We start from the raw sequence: 18,794 nt of genomic DNA, 5'->3' as shown, positions 1-18,794 counted from the left end.
ATACATCCTTTTAAAAAAGTACCACAAATAAAGGCTTAATGATTCAATAATTAAATTTTATAATGTCTATAAAAACCAGTTGTATCATTCTTTTTCTTTTTCTCTTTGTGTCTCTTTAATTTTGAAATAGAAAAAGAATATTATGATCATATAATATCTGTATGTGTGTGAATGTATATCAAACTATGGTTTTCTTTTAGCTGCTACCAGTCACACGTGTGCTTCTCAATCCAAATTAAATATAACACATGCAATAACAGTGTACATCAATATATAATAATTAGTGAAAGACACAAAGGTAATTCGAAATTGGTGTGTTGTATGTGGAATACATTAACTTTGAAAGGGTCTAAAACTACGTTTTTATTCATAAACTAAATAAACTAAAGCCCGAAGTATCCAGCACACATATAGTAGTGCATATCCCACAAACCAAAACCTGTATTGAAAACAGAAGTGTCCGGCACACATATGGTAGTGCATATCCCACAAACCAAAACCTGTATTGAAAACCAAATCTCATGTATCTAGCATTGAAGAACATTAAGAGAAATAATGTGAGTGTATCTCTTTAATTCACTCCACTAAACACTAAACAATACTTTGAAAAAGTAAAGAGGGATAAGTCTCACCATTAGCCTCCTTTAGGACATGGCACACAGTTGGGAACTGAACTTCTTCCGGAAGCATAAGGCACCATATATTGAATAAAAGAGATGTTCAAAATGCATAAGCATCCAGTTGCAGACACTGTTTATATATCCTTACATTACCAGAAGATGAACATGTTTCTAAGACCATTTTACAGATGCAGGAATTATAAGAACGGTATATCACTTATTCTGCAATATAACAGTTCATTGAATCGTTGAAACAACATTGCAATATTAGACAGTACCTCTCAATGGTTTTGTCCATTTGATAACTGTATCAATTTCTTCATTTTGAGGAATATCATGTAAAACCCTGTGGTGTATCCAATATAACATACAATTCATTTGACAGCACAAAGTTGATGCAAGATTTTTTGCCCGCTCCATTGACCTAGGTCCTCACTACTTGCTGGAGTACACCAATGACATCTGTTTGAAGGAAAACCAACACTGAGTCAGTGTACATAAAGATTAACACGTAATCAGAAAAAATAATATGAATGAATATTGTATAAACAATCAACATTGAAATCGCCACTAAAGAATTCGCCAAATGGCTTGAAATTGAATGTATGCAGAGGAACTCCAAGCATGTCAATGCTTGTGAATGTGGTTGTAGCATTGAAAAATAGTTTGACTTATTGTCACAAATTTTTAAAGGGAGGTCATTGATTAGTGGTTCTCCATTGTAAACCATATAAGTTTGATGCTCCAGTAAGGTATCTTTCCAGGTGTTGGTTCCCATTGCGCTCCTTGATAATCCACAAGTCGATAACATGAACAACTATTTTCCACACATTAAGACCAGGTGTCAAGTCTGTTATAAGTTGGGTTGGTCTTGACATTATGACTGTGAAAATATGAAAATATGGAACTCTCATCATGAAGCATACAACCAGGAAAATTGATTTGTACCAAAACAATTAAAGTGCATAACTCAAAAGGTCTTAACAAAACAGCTAGTTCCAAGAAAAGATCAGTCAATAACAACTTAAGAGTACATCCTGAAAAGATCTGTTGACAACTCTGTAACTCCTTGTAGCCCTGCAATAGCATCCTTCAGACTTTGCAGCTCTACCAACATCAATAAAGAAACAAACTAATGTTCAAATCTAGAAAATCAAATACAGAATGCTGAAAGCACCATGAATTTCAAGATAACCAAATAACCAAAATAATTCTAAAATAATAAATTACCTTCGCATCCAGACGACTGTGTATGAAGCCGATAAGCATTTCATCTTCAAACCCAAAAAGATCAGTCCCTTTTATGGAGATCCAAGGCCTCGTTACTTCAATATTCACATCTGTCATACGATTTGGCTTTCATTTTGTCCAAACCTTTACCAACACAATCGAACAATTCACTTATACAATTTCTAAAAATATACGATTAGGGTTCCACAAATAGCTAATAAAAAGAACGTGCAGAAATTTAATAGGTGAAAGAAACAACACTTACTAGATGATTTTCCTAATGTGTGCAAATCCTCTTTCTGAGTTTCAATAAACCCAAATTTCCTCTTATCGCTATATCGCTTCGAGTTAACCCAAATTTCCTCTTTGCATCAGCCTCGGTCTCAACTGGTGGAGGAGGAGGCGGTGGAATCACCGTGTCTGACGCAACCCAGTAAGAGTGATTTCTAGGGTATATGAGTGAAAGAAGAGGAAGTGGCGACAAGATGTTGAAGGGAGAACAAAGTGCTAGGGTTTGAAGGGAAAAGTGAGAGCAGAGAAAGACAACTTTTTGGTAATGTTTTGTATTGGAGGGAATGATGCCCTTGTAAAAGAAAAGTAGAAAGTACAAAAGTTAAACTAAGGACCAATGAGAAGAGAACAAATGGCATGAATTGTTTTTTATTTTGTTGATTACCAGAATAACCTTTTGCCTTTGGAAGATTTGATTAGTAGAAGGGCATTATCGTCAGTTTGGGCAACTCTTTAGTAATGGATAGATAGTTGATGAAAAAATAAAAAAGTATAACACAGTGGCAGTATTGTAAATAAAATGAAAAAAAATAGGCGGTGGCAGAATTGTAAATAAAACGAAATTCTTTTAAAAGGGATTTTACCTCAGTTATATATATTAATCGATAGGAGAAATGTATAATACAGTGTGATCTTTACATTGGTTCTTGATATTAACCAATGGAAAATATAGCATAGTGGGCCTTTACATCGGTCCAGGATAAAACCGATGGAAAATGTTAAAAGAACTTCTTCCAAAAACCCTAATCCTTTATTGTTGCAACTCTTTTAATTTTTTCTTCTTCAAGCGTCGTCACTGTACTCCTCCATAATCCTAAACCTAACCAAAAGAATACCAAACTTTCTCTCTCATTTCATTTCATCTCTGATTCTCACTTTCCAATCAGATTCCATTCCTTCCTTTGCCGGAGTTCCAATCGGTACGTTCCCTATCTTCATCTCCACTCGTTTCTCAGATTCATCTTTTTATGTTTTCAATTTCATCGCTTCGTTGTTTATTACTTAAATCACGTTTCAGTTAGGGTTTTTGGATTTTATCGTTTTATCGATCTCGATTTTAGCTTGATTAATCTGTTTTTATCTTTTTTGTTATGTTGCGTTGATATTATCTATGATTCGAATCTATCGTCGCGTTTTCAGCAGCTTGTTGCACTATATGCTTCCTAGAAAGAGAGCTAGCGAAGGAGGAGTGAGTGTAGAAGAACATATTAACAACAACAACTGTAACAACCACGCAGGTTCTGTTAAGAAGGCTCAAATCGATTCTACAGCTGTTTGCTCACGTGAACCTGCCGTGAATGAGAGTGACCGGAGCTTCGGTAGAGAATTTGATTGCGGCATTGACTATGGCTTTTGGAAATTCGAAACCTCAGTAAGCCTAATTTTTGGAATCCTGCTTTTTTTCTGCATCTATAATTTGCAATTATTTTTTTGATATAAAATCATTCATTTATAGTCCTTATTTCATTTTGTGTATAAAGGTCCATCTACCTGTCTTCTGTCATCCGATTACCTTGATAGAATAATTTGAAATTATATGGCAGATTTTAGTAAACCAATAATTGATGAGGATGGCTGAGAGTATTATTTGCTAGTATTATTTTTGTGAAATATAGTGTTTTTTTTAGACCGAAACAATTACGTTGTTACTTGCATTTGTAAAGTTTTTTCACAGGTGTAGACACGGAAGAAATTTGCTTGTGTGCATCTACCTGTCTTCATAAGTTTGGTTTATCTCTAAATATTGAAAAGTAAATAAGAAACTTGATACATAACTTTAGATATAACTGATGCTATTTTTCCCCTTCTTCAGTTCTTAGTCGTAATAGAATCCAACTTTTACCTTGTTTTCTATTTAAGTATGAACCAACCTAATGTTTTAGAACTCATTCAAAAGAAAAGTATGTACTCCTTTTGAATCTAAATCAAAGTATTTCTAAGCTATATAAAAGAGATTCAACTAATCTTTACCTTCATTGTCATATAAAGGAGATTCTCTTGAACAATTTTTGTTGCGATGCTCTCGGCCTTGCTTACATAATGCCAATGTTAGGTGGAGTTCTACTTGGTTGCTTTTGCTTACATAATGCCAATGTTAGGTGGAGTTCTACTTGGTTGCTTGGTTCTCTAGATCCTGAGAGTGCAATTTAGTTTTGCTTCCTACTTCTTTTGGGTGATTAGTTTGATACATCTACACAGAAACTGAACAATAATTGTTTTTGGAGAGTTGATATTTTCTACTACCTAATTGATATTCCTTGTTATTTTTAATTTGTTCTTTAAGTTGATTTTCTTGTGTCGAACTTTAAACTGATTTCTTACTTCTTTATACTGTTTGACAGCATTGAAAAAGATGAAGGTGCTCATCAGGATAAAAATTTTGTCAGTGCTGTTCAGATAACTACTCCGGTTGTTATACTTAAAATGCCAGGAGACGAAAAATCTCGAGTGAAGGATGCAGAAAACTCTGCAGCCTCCTTGGTGATAACAAAAACAGTAACAGGAACTCAATAACGCAGTTCTTTTATTAAGCTTGACAACTCAACTAACAAAAGAAAAACTTTCTAATTTCCAGGTACTTCTACTTATGCTCTCTGCTTATTTTTTGGAGTCATGCTTTTTTCTTCCCAATGTATTTATATGTATATCTTCAATATCTCAAGTGATTATATATGGCATTGTATGAATGGGTTTTCTTTTTCATGCCTTAATCGTGCAATGATAAACTTAACTCTCGATTTTACTAGTGATTTACGTGTTTATGATTCTACATTAGCTTAGTTTTAAAAGACAATTTGTTTAATGTTAGCCAATATTTGATTTAAGTATTTATGTGTTGCAATATCTATTGGTTTTAAGTAGTAAATTTATCTTTTCACTATTGTGATTTTTTCCACCATTTCATTTTTTTTATTTCACCATTTCTTTTTGGTCTTTAATAAATATTTATCTATTTAAAATTAATAATGCTTTATTATGGTGATGGAATGTTGAATTATATTATTTGTGTAGGCTACTCCTGTTTTCCTAGACTCTCGAGTTTGATAATCTTGGTGCTAACATACCTCTATAGTTTACATTTGTGGCTTATTTGCTTTTGCTCATATCTTAACTAGGGAAACTTCTCATGACTACAAATCTAGAACACTGCAAGATTGGTTGGTAATTATGCAAAAAGAGAATTGAGAATAGAAGATTACAGTATGTGTAATCAGTAAGTTATTGAATGAAGGATATTCATCTGTATTGAAGGAATGGAATCAAGTGTTGGCATATACTTCTTGTTAAGGAATTAAGGAATACTATTCATTTTTGTAGCAGTTGTGTTTCTTAAGTGGCAATTCAAGTGTGGGAAAGGATTTATAATTGGTTGGATATTTTTGTTTGTTATCACTAGTTTTGTTGTAGTCCACCATGTAAATTCCTTATATACTTTTGTACACATGGATGTATCCTAGATTAGTATTAATTTGTAAATCAATTAAGAGTAAATAAATTAAGAGTATATATGTGCATCCTAGCTATGTCGGAAAATAATGAATAATTTGGTACAAAAAAAAATTACCGGGAATCAAAGCAATTTGTCTATTTTTTTATAAAAAAAAATCAAACATATTACATCGGTCCAAGTAAAGCACCGACGTTAAATCATACATATTACATCGGTTCTTATACACAACCGATGTTAAAACCATCATTTTATTTTAAACAAAGTGAAATTATTTCTTTTTCACATCAGACGTTGCTGTCAAATGATGTGGTAGGTGAATTTTTCACATCGGGTTTTGGCCCGATGTAAAATGTCTTTGATTTATTACATCACTTGGATTTACATCGGACCTAGACCCGATGTAAAATGTGTTTTTCGCCCGATGTAAAAAATCTTTCCTGCACTAGTGGTCCTAACCCATAATTTCGTTCTTGAATCTTCTTCTTTTCATTTCTTTGAAGCTTGCGTTTTTTCTCCTAGTCAACTTTTCTTTGCTAATTTTATGCATCACGCTTCGTCTCTCAATTCCAGTAACATGAGTCAACCAATTTCTTCTAACTCAAGCTTATCTTCAAATGGTAGAGTAACTCCCAAATGTGGCCACAATGTCTCCATGAAGTTGTTTGTTTCAAAATCGGTTGCAAATCCAGGGAGAAAATACTGGAAGTGTAAGTTTTGGGGCAAAGGAGATGACTGCAGTGCATTTCTTTGGGATGATGAATTTTTTGGTGAAAGAGATTTTGGCCGTTCGGATGTAGGTTCAGTAGAACTGATGAGCAAAATTGAGAGATATATCGCAATCAAGATGGAAGCCATGGAGAAAAAGATTGATGGGTTAAAAAAGAAGATGATATATGTTTTAGTTGGGTTTATTTGTCTATGGGTTCATTTCTTACTTAGTTCATGTAAAAAATAAGTTCATGGAGAAGCTGTAACTTATGTTTTCATTTCCTTCTTATGTTCATGTGACAAATAATTTGTCTCTATTGCAATGGTTTATGTTATATGAAGTTGTAACTTATGTTATAATTTCTTTCTTATGGAATATATTACTCTTAAATGAGCTTTGTTCTGATATTAATCTTATGAGTTTTGGTTTATTGTAACTCAAGTCAATTTGTTCTGATAACTTAGGCCATGAAAATATCTTGGAATGATGACAGAAAATAACTTAAGCCAAGACAAAATGAATGATACGTAATTAACAACTTGGGTTGATATCAAAGTGAACTTAAGTCAATATGTTCTGATAAGCAAACTATGTGCACATTATGTGTTTAACATAGAATAAGTTAAAGTTACAAAAGTGCACATTATGTGCTTAACATAATGACAATAACACATAAAATTTTCAAATTGAAATTACAAAATGGAACACTATGTGCACAACTATTGAGTCATGCGCCTGGCAATGCCCTTCCACTTCTTCTTTGAGATCTTCTTTGATGTACTACCGTCAGTTTCATCATCAATGGTCAAAGGTGCATCAGGTGTTGATCCATGCCCACCATGTCTTTTGGCATTCTTCACTTCTTTCAATCTTTCACTGACCCTCTTTCTTGATGGCTTCCCAGTCATGACCTTTTTCTTAGCAGAAGGTTTTTTTTACATTAGTAGCAGCAGTGTGTGTTTCATTCATTGCAGCGATTGTGTTTCATTCATTGCAGCAGGTTGTGTTTCATGTGACGCAGGAGGTTGCATAGCAGCAGTTTGTGTGGGATTGTCAACTTGTGATTGTTGTTCTTCATAAAGAGCCATCATATCATTCAACAATGCATCCATCTCTGGGTCTTCATCCACATTTCCATCAGCCACACTCCCACCTCCATCAATATTTGTAGTAGTATTAACATTTCCATCAGCAACACTCCCACCTCCATCAACATTTCCATAAGATTTTTTAGAGACGTTGGTCCAGGGTGTCTTTCTCTGCATTATTCAGTAACAAATATAAGAACACATTTTTGTATCAACAACATAGTAAGTAAAGACATTACATGAACACCATACCTTTCTCTTTAGTGCATTAGGATCTTGCTCCTTAGCTTGACCCCCACCCAAGTCTTTATCTGGTAAGTGTGGCTATCTCCCACTTTGCTACACAATGCCAAAAAACCACATTTACCCTTGCACTCAACCCTAACCCTATAGCTCTCATTCTTAACAAAACTTATCTCTCTACCATTTAATAATGACCACTCCCTAATAGCATCTTTAAATTCAGAAAGAGATATGAACTCTATACCTAATTTGAATTAAGAAACTCTGATCTGAACTTCTCATACTTTGGCTTGGAAGGTTTATCATCCATGTCACTTTCATCAGCATCTGAACTTTCAAGTTCCTCACTAGCATAATCCACATCTTCACATTTGCTTGTATTCCTCTTTGAACAAGATCTTAAGACACTCTTGGGTGTCGCACGCTCGCGAAAATGAACAGAGTCGCCACCAATATATTTATCCCATAAGGGAAAGGAATATCAGAAAACCTAACAAAGGAAGGATCGGGGTCTTGCGACCAGAGAATCTAGGTATGGGAGTCAGTTACGCAAGGGGAAGGTGCTAGCACCCCTCACGCCCATCGTACTCGATGGTATCCACCTATGTTTGTTTCTATCTAAAGGGTGTGTACTATGTCTATATGCGAATGAATGCAAAATGTAGGGAAAATAAAGAATTGTACTCGCACGGGCCCTACCCCGCTGCCTACGTATCCTTCTCCGGGAATCAGAGTTACCGTAGCTCGGCTCACGATTTTCTGTTTGTTTTTGTGTTTTTTAGTTGGGCGGAGTTAACGTTCGCGCTCTTGCATAAGGGATCGCCTACGATGCGTACGAGCGGAAATAACAGTGCCCTTAGGTGCCAACGAGGCAAAAGAAAAAGAAATGATTGGTTTGTGTCTTTTAGGGTAATTCCATGATGACGAAGACCTACTACAAGGCTTCGCATCACTTCCTTACTTTGTTTTAAATCTGACCATTTATTAGTGTTTTAAGTGTTTTTGGTTGGTGTTTTTTATGGGGATTTTAACTTTGTGACTTAGATCATACTAAAAAGAGTTTTGTTTTGCATATTTAGAGAATGCACATCGAGGCCTACGCCACAATTGTTTCTCTAAATAGCGGTTAAGAAATACATCGAGGCTTCACATCTCAATCATTTCTTCTCCGCTAAGTAAAGGAAATACAAAAAGGAGTTCTTTTGTGAGTACTTAGAGAATGCACACCGAGGCCTACACCACAATCGTTTCTCTAAGTAACGGTTAAGAAATACATCGAGGCTTCACACCTCAATCATTCCTTCTCCGCTAAGTAGGAAAGAACATACATCGGGGCCTACGCCCCAATCATTTCTTTCCTACTATTGAATATAGTAACGGTATGATCTTCATCGGTATTTATTAAGTATTTTAAAAGTTGAAAAGAAAAAGAAAATGATAAGGGAACTATTCCTAAATTCTAGTCTAAGTTTTCTATACAAGGGAATTAAAATGATAAACTATACAATTATTAACAAAAACTATACATGGAATAGGTAAAGGAAAATCAATATGCGACAAATAAAATTGAGAATTATAGCAAACAAATGATACTCACAAGCACACATACATCCATTAATTCTATACTAAAAATCGAGACTAAAAATTAAATCCTAAGTCTATTAGAGAATTATTTACAAAGAAATATTAAACAAAACAATTCAAACCTATGGTAAAGGATGATTTATTAAAGGTTTTAAAACAACTAAGAAAAATCAACAAAAATCGAGTCAATTATTCACACACTCTAAAATACCTAAAACCATTTTTTATGTACTTTTTATTTGAGTAAAATAGGAATTATGAGTTAAAAAGTTAAAAGAAAACAAAATTAAAAGAAAAAGGCTTAAATGCACTTTTGGTCCCTGTAAGTTAGCGAGTTTTTGATTTTCATCCCTGTAAGTTATTTTTTTTGGTTTTAGTCCTTATATTTCACTTTCGCGTTAGTTTTAGTCACTAAAATCAAAATCCGCAGGAAGTTTCACAGGAAAATCCGCAGGTTACCTGCAGATTTCCCTGCGGATTTTGACTTTAGGGACTAAACCTCAAGCAAAAAGTAAGATATAGGGACTAAAATAAAAAAAAAATAACTTACAGGGACGAAAATCAAAAACTCGCTAATTTATAGGGACCAAAAGTGCATTTAAGCCAAAGAAAAATCTAAACTTCAGGGGGTGTATCAGTGATTTTCTTATGAACTAAAATTCAGTTAAATGGCAAACTGGGCCCAAATGGGGGTAGGGATAACAGGGGCGCGCTAAGGCCCAGTGTCTTTGCGTGGTGGTGTATTAGTGACAGGGGAGCGCGATTCCAGAAATGTTACAAAGGCCTAAACTCGTAGCCCAATCACACTAGTCAACACTATGCCATTTTTATTCCACTTTATTCATTATTTGTCAACATTTATTTCATTATTTGCCATAGTTTCTCATGCACAAAACGTGACACTCAGCACACACATACATCAATTGGTCCAAGTAACATTTAAGTCACATAAAACAAAATGAACAATGAGCCAATCACAGCAAGCCAACGCACATTCTAATGATTTGAGTAAGACAAAAGAAAGAAAGAAAAAAAGGGGAACAGGCCTGTGGCGCGTCGCCACGTCAGCAACCGCATGGAGGACATACAAACACACAGAGACGCCTGAGCTAGGGCTCCGGTCGTCTTCTCCGGTCACCCGCCGTCGGAAACACACGTCTCTACTCATAAATCCTAAAAGGCACCACCTTTCAACTCGTTTTTCACCCCTGGATCCAAATATGCAATTAGTTTTCGCTAATTCTATCTCTATTCTCTAAACCGTGATGATTCTTTAAAGCCCTAACATAAATAAACTCCATGAAAATGCAATCTAAACACATCAATATGCTCATAAACACTCTCAGAATTTCAAGGCAAGATCCATACGCATAAGCATTAAACACTTTACAAACGCATAACTCACGTTCAAGAACCACAAAGCTGAACACAGGTGAGTCGCATACATGATATTTGGAATGCTGAGACGGAATGGAGGACTCACCTGAGGGATCTATGAACGAAGGAGAAGAGACGAGGGATCTGCGAGAGCTTCTTGCTGATATCGTCTCCGATCTCTTAGCAAGGCCGCGACTATGTTCTGGAGCTGACTGCGATGGTGACCATGGGTGCGAGATTGACGAGAGAAGAGGATGATGATGAAGGTTTGTTACGGCGACGATAGAGGGTAGTGAAGATGTTGAGGTTGCGGTGGAGAGGGTAGTGAGGATCTCGCGAATCCGGAGCTTGATGGTGGAGCTTTGTGAAGTTTGATGGATGTTGCTAGTGGTGGTTGTGTGGAGAAGATGATGATGAAAATGGAGGAGGTTCAATGGTGGTGGTTTTGAGATGAAGAAGTTTGTTACAAAGTGTAACAAACTTTCTTTCTTTTGCAGAGAGAGTGCAGAGAATCGTGAAGTGAGGGTGGAGAGAATGATGAGAGTTTTTTGAGAGAGTGAAAAAAGTGAGAGAGAGCTTGAGTTGTGAAGGTGCTGTTCTTATATATGGGATTGAGGGTGCATGATTGTTATGGTGCGGGTGTTGTGTAGTGGATCTATCCCAAGAGTAATTATATGCTGGTATGCTTTCCACGTGCCTTTTGCATCTGCAGTGGTGCATGGCAAAATCATCCTTATGTGCATAATATAATAGACACCCACCATTCTCATCATTCTAAATAGGGACCTTCATGCTCATGTAGCTCCATGCACGACCCATCACTTGGCACAAACATTCTCACTAATGGAAGATGGCATATGATAGAAGAACTTTGGTGTTGGGGTGATTTAGAAGTATTGCTTGAAGCTCATTCAAAAATGCATAGAAATATAGTGGTACCCTATTGCATTATCCTGCACACGCGCGTGGCCAGGATTGGCTCACATTCAGGGCAAAGACATAACTTGGCCAGGGCCCGTCTTTGAGTCCCTCCATCTTGATCCACATATGCTCAATGGTCATCATCCATGGTTCATTAGAAAGAATACGTGGCAAGGAACACATACATACCACGTTTAACTCAATTGGATGCTTCTAAGTCTTTAAAACTGGACGCAAAGATAGCCCACCATGTATTTGATCAATTGCATGCGTGTGACCTGAGATTGGTGCCCAGCCTCACGCCACAAGATAGTTTTGTGAGACCATGACTTTAAGCCTTTGTAACTCACCCCATACACATCCAATTCTCAATATTCTTGGCCCATTGTGTAGAGGACATGGGGGAGATTAGAATGAGGCCCAGTTTGCGTTTGTAGGATTTCTATATTGCCCTGAAATTGTCTTCAAATGTAGCACACCATGCGTTCGATGAAATGCTTCACATATGCCCTGAAGTCTGCCCAGCTTTGTGACTTGATCCAAGTGAAAAACTTCAACTTAAAACTTCGATAACTCTTCAACCAAGAATCCAATGAAAAAGTGTCCAACTACAAAGTTGTTCTCCTCCATGAGAGGAACAACTTTGATGTTGGGAACTTTTCCTGAAAATGTCATTTGCCACGTGTAATTATGCTGTGAAGTTGACTGATCATCACACTTTTAAAGGCCAAATTTTTTCTAAGTATGAAAACTTTCCATTTTTGATTTTTTTCTATTTTTGGCAACTTTTGTCAAACTCTCGATTTTATTCATTCTTTGACTTTTCTTGACCGATTTTCCACCAAAAGTCAATATTTGAGTGATTGACCTGATTTTGACCCAAAAGTCAACTGTTTTGATTTTCTTCCGATTTCCATGAAGTTCCCGATTAATCCCCTTCAGACCCCTAGAAATCAACTGAACACTTCCACACAAGCATCATGCCACTTCTCTCCATAAAATCAGCTCTTGATCAATGTATTTGACCAAAAAGTCAACTGCGTTGACTTTGGTCAAGAAACCCTAATTCAGGATAATCAGATGAACATCAAGCTTGTACTTTTCAACCAATGCCTTGAGTTGAGAATGAGAAAACCCTGATTTCAAAAGATCTTGGGCAAGATGATGACACCCCATATTAGGCTTCAAGTTTCTTCTTCTGATCAAGGACCAATGACATGGATGCATGCGATGGTATGACCTAAATGGATGTACGTTTATGAATTATAAGCCAGATAAATAAGGGTAGGACAAATTTGGGGTATGACATTGGGCACCAAAACATTAACCTTCTTTATCATGCTCCTTGATTTCATCTTTTTGGGATCCTTGGATGCACAACGCTTGAATCTCATTTATTTCCCATTGATGTCCACCCTATTCCCACTAGCTAGAACAACTACCTCCACTTGTTCAAATTGTTCATCTTCTACTTCAATTACTCTTTCCTTTTCACTGTCATCGAAACATTATCATGCATCAACATCATCGCCATTGCTATCATCTTCACTAGAGGTGCTGAAGTCATCGACATTAGGTAATAGCACCTTGGTCATCATGTCTTTTACACCATGCTTTACCCATAGATGGCCATCAACCTTACAAGACATACAATGCCTAGCAATTTCTACAGCTCTTGCATCATCAATAACATTTGTAAAGCCTTCATCCATTTGCGGAATCTTTTCCCATAGCCTAAAACCTTCATAGTCTCAATCTTTAACCAGACTAACAGCTCAAAAAAGCTCCATTTATCTTTGTCCTGACCTTCAACAATAGTCTCACTACCTCCTCTATGATACATATGACCGTCTTGCACAAAATTTCCCCCATGGTGAAACACTAAATTAAACACACCCATGTCTGCAGGAAACAAATAATAACCCGTACACTTTTTTAGAAAGATATTCAGTTGGGACCACATTCTTGTACTTGTATAAGAATATAAACTTTGAAAGAATAAACGTACCTTTTTTATCAGCAGAGTTGGGTTAAACACGAAGGCAGCTTGAAAATGATTCAAGGCGAAGTCGTATTTCCTATAGAGTGGTCTTACGGACGCACGTTGACAAGGTTGAAGATGAATAGATTAAGAACCCTAAAAGTAAGGTTTGAAATGAAACTACAAATGAACAAAATCCTGGGTTTTAATGGATATAGGAAGTAAGGGTATTAAGGTCATTGTGGAATAACAATTCATTAAAAACTTTAAAAAAATCAGCCAAATCAGACTTTTTGATGATGTGGTCTGCTAAAGGTACAAATTGAAACTTTTAAAATTTGTTGAGGCAATTATTATAACTCTTTTTTTGGCAGGGGGTTTTTCAAACCAACCCCATATGGCAGGGGTGAAAATAGGTATTAACCCATAAATAAAAGGTTTAATAGTCTTTTATTAGGAGTGCTTTTATTAGTGTGATTTTTATTTTAGTTCCTGGTCTACTTAATATAAATTCAAGGTTGTCTGACAACCCTAGCCACGTGTCATAATAATAGCAACCCTTGATATAAATACTAATTAGATTATTACTAATTTAACCTTACATAAAAAACTAGTAAAGGACCTGTAGGTTCGCACGGGTCACGCAAAGTCGATATAAATAATAAATAAATATATAATGATAGTTCATAAATATATATAAAAGATACGCAAATTAAAAAGAAAAAAAATGAAATTATAATTGTTATATAAATTTAATCTAGTTAGAAATATATAGTTTAGTAGAAAAAATAAATGAAATAATTAAGTAGTCATCTACCCGTGCGTTCGCGCGCATCATACAATATCGTTACAAATCTACCATGAGTAGTCATCTACCCGTGCGTTCGCACGAATTGCACGTTATAAATAATAAATAAATATAATATATGTGATTATACTTATTTTATTTGGTAACATGTACCAAATTTGTGTTAGAACAAGAATTGTTCTGATCAATATTCTTAGTTTTGATAATAACAATGTATATGAATTTTGTATAAGACAATGTGGTACTCTAATCCTATGCATTTTCCATTTCAGGAAATATATGATGAGTATGCACAATTCAGCGCAAGAAGCACTGACTCAGAAGGTTCAAGTATGCAACATCAGAACATGCTCTCGCAAGACATCAGAAGATGGTCAAGCAGAATCAGAACATGGTCTATTGTAAGCATCAGAAGAACTTGAGTTCCGAAGCAGAAGCACTGAAGTTCTTATGGTATCACGCTAGAAGCACTTCAAAGTCAGAAGACGAGAAGATGCTCTGCACCAAGCTGTTTGACTCTGATTAACTCAAACGTTGTATCTACAAAGATCAGATCAGAAGCAAGTACAAGATGGCAGGCTACGCTGACTGACAAAAGGAACGTTAGAAGCTATTAAAGGCAAAGTCAGTTAAAGTAGGAAAAGCAAGGCTCGAGATAGTTGACAAAAGAGTGAAACATTAAATGCAATGCTGTACGGATCACGCAACGCATTAAATGCTCCCAACGGTCATCTTCTCAAAACGCCTATAAATAGTGAAGTTCTGATCAGAAACAAGGTTACCAATTTACGAACAACTCTTTCAATCTTGCTGAAACACTGTTGAATCAAAAGCTATCAAATTTCATCTTCAACGTCACATTACTTTTGTAATATCTCAGTGAGATTTAAGCTTAGAACTTAAGAGAAATATCACAGTTGTGATTATAGCTTATTAAGAAGCATTGTAATACTCTTGTAAGAATTTGTTTACATTGATTTGTAAAAGGTTCCTAGAGTGATCAAGGTGTGATCAGAATACTCTAGAAGACTTAGAAGGTATCTAAGTGGAAAACCATTGTAATCAAGGTTGATTAGTGGATTAAATCCTCAGGTGAGGTAAATCACTCTAAGGGGGTGGACTGGAGTAGTTTCCTTAACAACGAACCAGGATAAAAATCATTGTGCAATTGTTTTTATCTTAAGAGTTTTTAAAGTCACACTTATTCAACCCCTCCCTTTCTAAGTGTTTTTCTATCCTTCAATTGGCATCATAGCGCCGGTTCTAAGGTGCAAGCACTTAACCGTGTTTAGAAAAGATTCAGGAAGAGAAAAACACTAAGTCAAGATGGTTGAAACTCCACCACCTACGTCTACATCTGGCTCTGCTGAGCAATACAATGGAAATGGTAACAATGGCTACACTAGACCACCAGTATTCGATGGTGAAAATTTGAATATTGGAAAGATAAACTTGAAAGTTACTTTCTTGGATTAGATGGTGACTTATGGGGTCTTCTGGTGGATGGTTACAAACATCAAGTGAAAGCTAGTGGAGTAAAGCTGACAAGACAAGAAATGAGTGATGATCAAAAGAAGCAATTCAAAAATCATCACAAGTCAAGGACTGTTTTTCTGAATGTTATCTCTCACGCTGAATATGAGAAGATATCTAACAGGGAAACTGCCCATGACATATATGAATCATTGAAATTGAATCATGAAGGAAATGTCCAAGTCAAGGAGACTAAAGCTCTTGCCTTAATCCAGAAATATGAAGCCTTCAAGATGGAGGATGATGAAAACATTGAAACAATGTTCTCAAGATTTCAAACTCTAACTGCTAGATTAAGAGTACTTGACAAGGGATACACAAAGGCTGATCACGTCAAGAAGATCATCAGAAGCTTGCCAAGAAGATGGGGTCCTATGGTGATTGCATTCAATATAGTGATGGTTAAAAATGTAAATAAAATATATACATATTAAGTAGCTTTGTCCCGTCGAAAAATGTATATTTTAGTAGAAAATAATTAAGAAATCATTTACCCGCGCGTTTGCACGATTCGTACAATTTCGTTATAAATAGTAAATTAATATGATATAGTGATGGTTAAAAATGTATATAAAATTCAAAAAGAATAATAAATTTTTGTTTTTATAACAAGTTATGTATTTACCAAACATAATTGTCTCATGTTAAATGTAATTTTATAAGTAGTTCCGGCCCGTCGAAAAATGCATAGGTAAGCTATGAAACTGTTTACCAGGGATTTCTGACAAACAACCGCAAGTCTTCCAAACTTGACAATTTGGTAACTTACAGGATCGACTAGATTGATCTTAGGACATGTGTCTAAAGTTTTTCATATCAATGATTGAATCCATAACTTTGTTTGGTAATTATCTTGGGTGTTTCTATAAGGACTTGTGACTATCTCGAGTTTCATCCTAAGGCCTTCAGTAGCCTCACTTGTCTTTCCACAAAGGCCTTCAGTAACCTTTGGTTCAATCTTTCATGCAGAGGAACCTTCGACATCAGTGTTGAAGGTCATGTCATCATTTAGGCTTTCAGTAGCCTGCTTTCCTTTTGAGACAATTGATACCTTCATAGTTTCATTCTCTCCATCCTTGACCATGTCCACCATGTTGATTTCGACTGATTTAACATAATTGGTAGCAGCCAAATGGAGAGGATCATCATCGAGCTTCATGTTTCCTTTCCCTTTATCAGCAAACATTAAACGACCATCCTTTATAGCATTCGGTATCAAATCCCTGAAAAGAAAACATTGTGAGGTCTTATGGCTAAGAAAACCATGATATTTGCAAAAACCTCTTTTCTTGCGTTGTTCCAACGGAGGGATTTTGGAATTAGGAGGCACTATCATTTGGCCATCTTTTACTAATAAATCGAAAATTTCATTGCAATTAGTAACATCAAATGTGTATGTTTTCTTAGGAAATTTGTCATTCTTCTTTACTTCGACAGGGTTTCTACCATTCGAAGGAGTGAGCATTTTACAAGCATATGGAGGTGCCTCTTTTAATTCAGCCAAATCTACTTCGACTTCCTCATAGTTACAAGAATTATCAAATGTATCGAATTCCTCATCTTCGGCTTCGACATATGCAACTCTCTCCTTTTTATAACTTTTATTCGCTCTCGCCTTTTCAGCCTTCAACCGTTCGACTTGTTGAACTCTGTCTACCAATTGGGCCATGTCCCTCAGATATTGGGTATCTAATTTCTTTCGAATTGAATAATCTAACCCACCTGCTGCCATTTCGACTAACTCATATTCAGGAAGAACTGTAAAACACCTAGACTTCAATAAACGGAACCTATTCATATAATCATCTATAGGTTCCGTAAAATTTCTTTTAATGCTAGCCAATTCTTTAATACTTATCTTAGTCTGCCCCATGTAAAACTACTCATGAAACATTCTTTCTAGATGAGGCCATGCATCTATAGAGTTTGGTGGCAAAGTAGTAAACCATGTAAATGCATTTTTTATTAACGAACTAGGAAAATATTTTATTCTTCGGTTTTCACTATTTTCCAGATCCCCTATTTCAGTCAAGTATCTGACTATGTGTTCTACAGTCGATTCACTAGTATCCCATGAGAATTTTGTGAACTTGGGGACTTTGGAACCTCTTGGTAATTTTGTTTGTAGGATAAAATCCATTATAGAGGATGTATAATTTGGGCGTCGAAGCCCTGTGTTCAGGCCATTATTGGCCATGATTCTTTCGACCATGGTAGTTCAATTATTCTCCGCCACCATGTTATCTTGTCTAACCCTATTTGATCTCTATTAAGCATAACTACCCTTCTAGGCTGTTCTTCAGGGGCTTGTTGTCGAACTTCTTTTCGTTCTACCCCTGCCCCCATGTCTCTTTCGATGGCATTCTGTCTGGTTGGTTGCACCTGGTTAATAGTTGGTTCCTCCTGGGTCTCCAGATAGTTTCGCCTACGGTGTCCTGTCGGTTGGGGAGGCCCGAAGAAATCTGCTATACGCGCCATTTGTGCTGATAGTTGTTGATATGACCGGGTATTTTCCTGATTAGTCCTATTAATATTTTGGATTAAAGAAGAGAATATGGTATTCATCTCTCTTGCAAGAACTCTAACCATATCATGGTTACTTGCATCCATTTATTTCTTAAACGCTGCCTAATTATTAGTCGTCAGTGTAGGCAATTGGTTTGATGGATCTTGGTTTTGGGCACTTCGACCCACAGAACCGGTATTTTGGACTGGCGAAAGAGTAGCCATACTAGGTGGTGTATATGTGGACGTACCATTGTGTAATCCTGTCATATAAGAGGATGGAATTCCATATGGTTGTTCTCTCTAAGGCCTAAAACTTTCGAAACCTAGTGGCCTAGGAGTAGAAGGTTGTGCCTGGCTTCCAAAATACGTTGAAAAAGGGCCTACTTGAGTATTTGATGGAATGTCTGTCGTACTCAAAAAAGGAGGCACTGTGGTCGTACTAACCGTGGG

The sequence above is a fragment of the Vicia villosa genome, unplaced genomic scaffold, assembly GCF_029867415.1.
Source record: "Vicia villosa cultivar HV-30 ecotype Madison, WI unplaced genomic scaffold, Vvil1.0 ctg.001024F_1_1, whole genome shotgun sequence".
Taxonomy (NCBI): Eukaryota; Viridiplantae; Streptophyta; class Magnoliopsida; order Fabales; family Fabaceae; genus Vicia; species Vicia villosa.
This window is presented reverse-complemented; position numbering follows the sequence as displayed.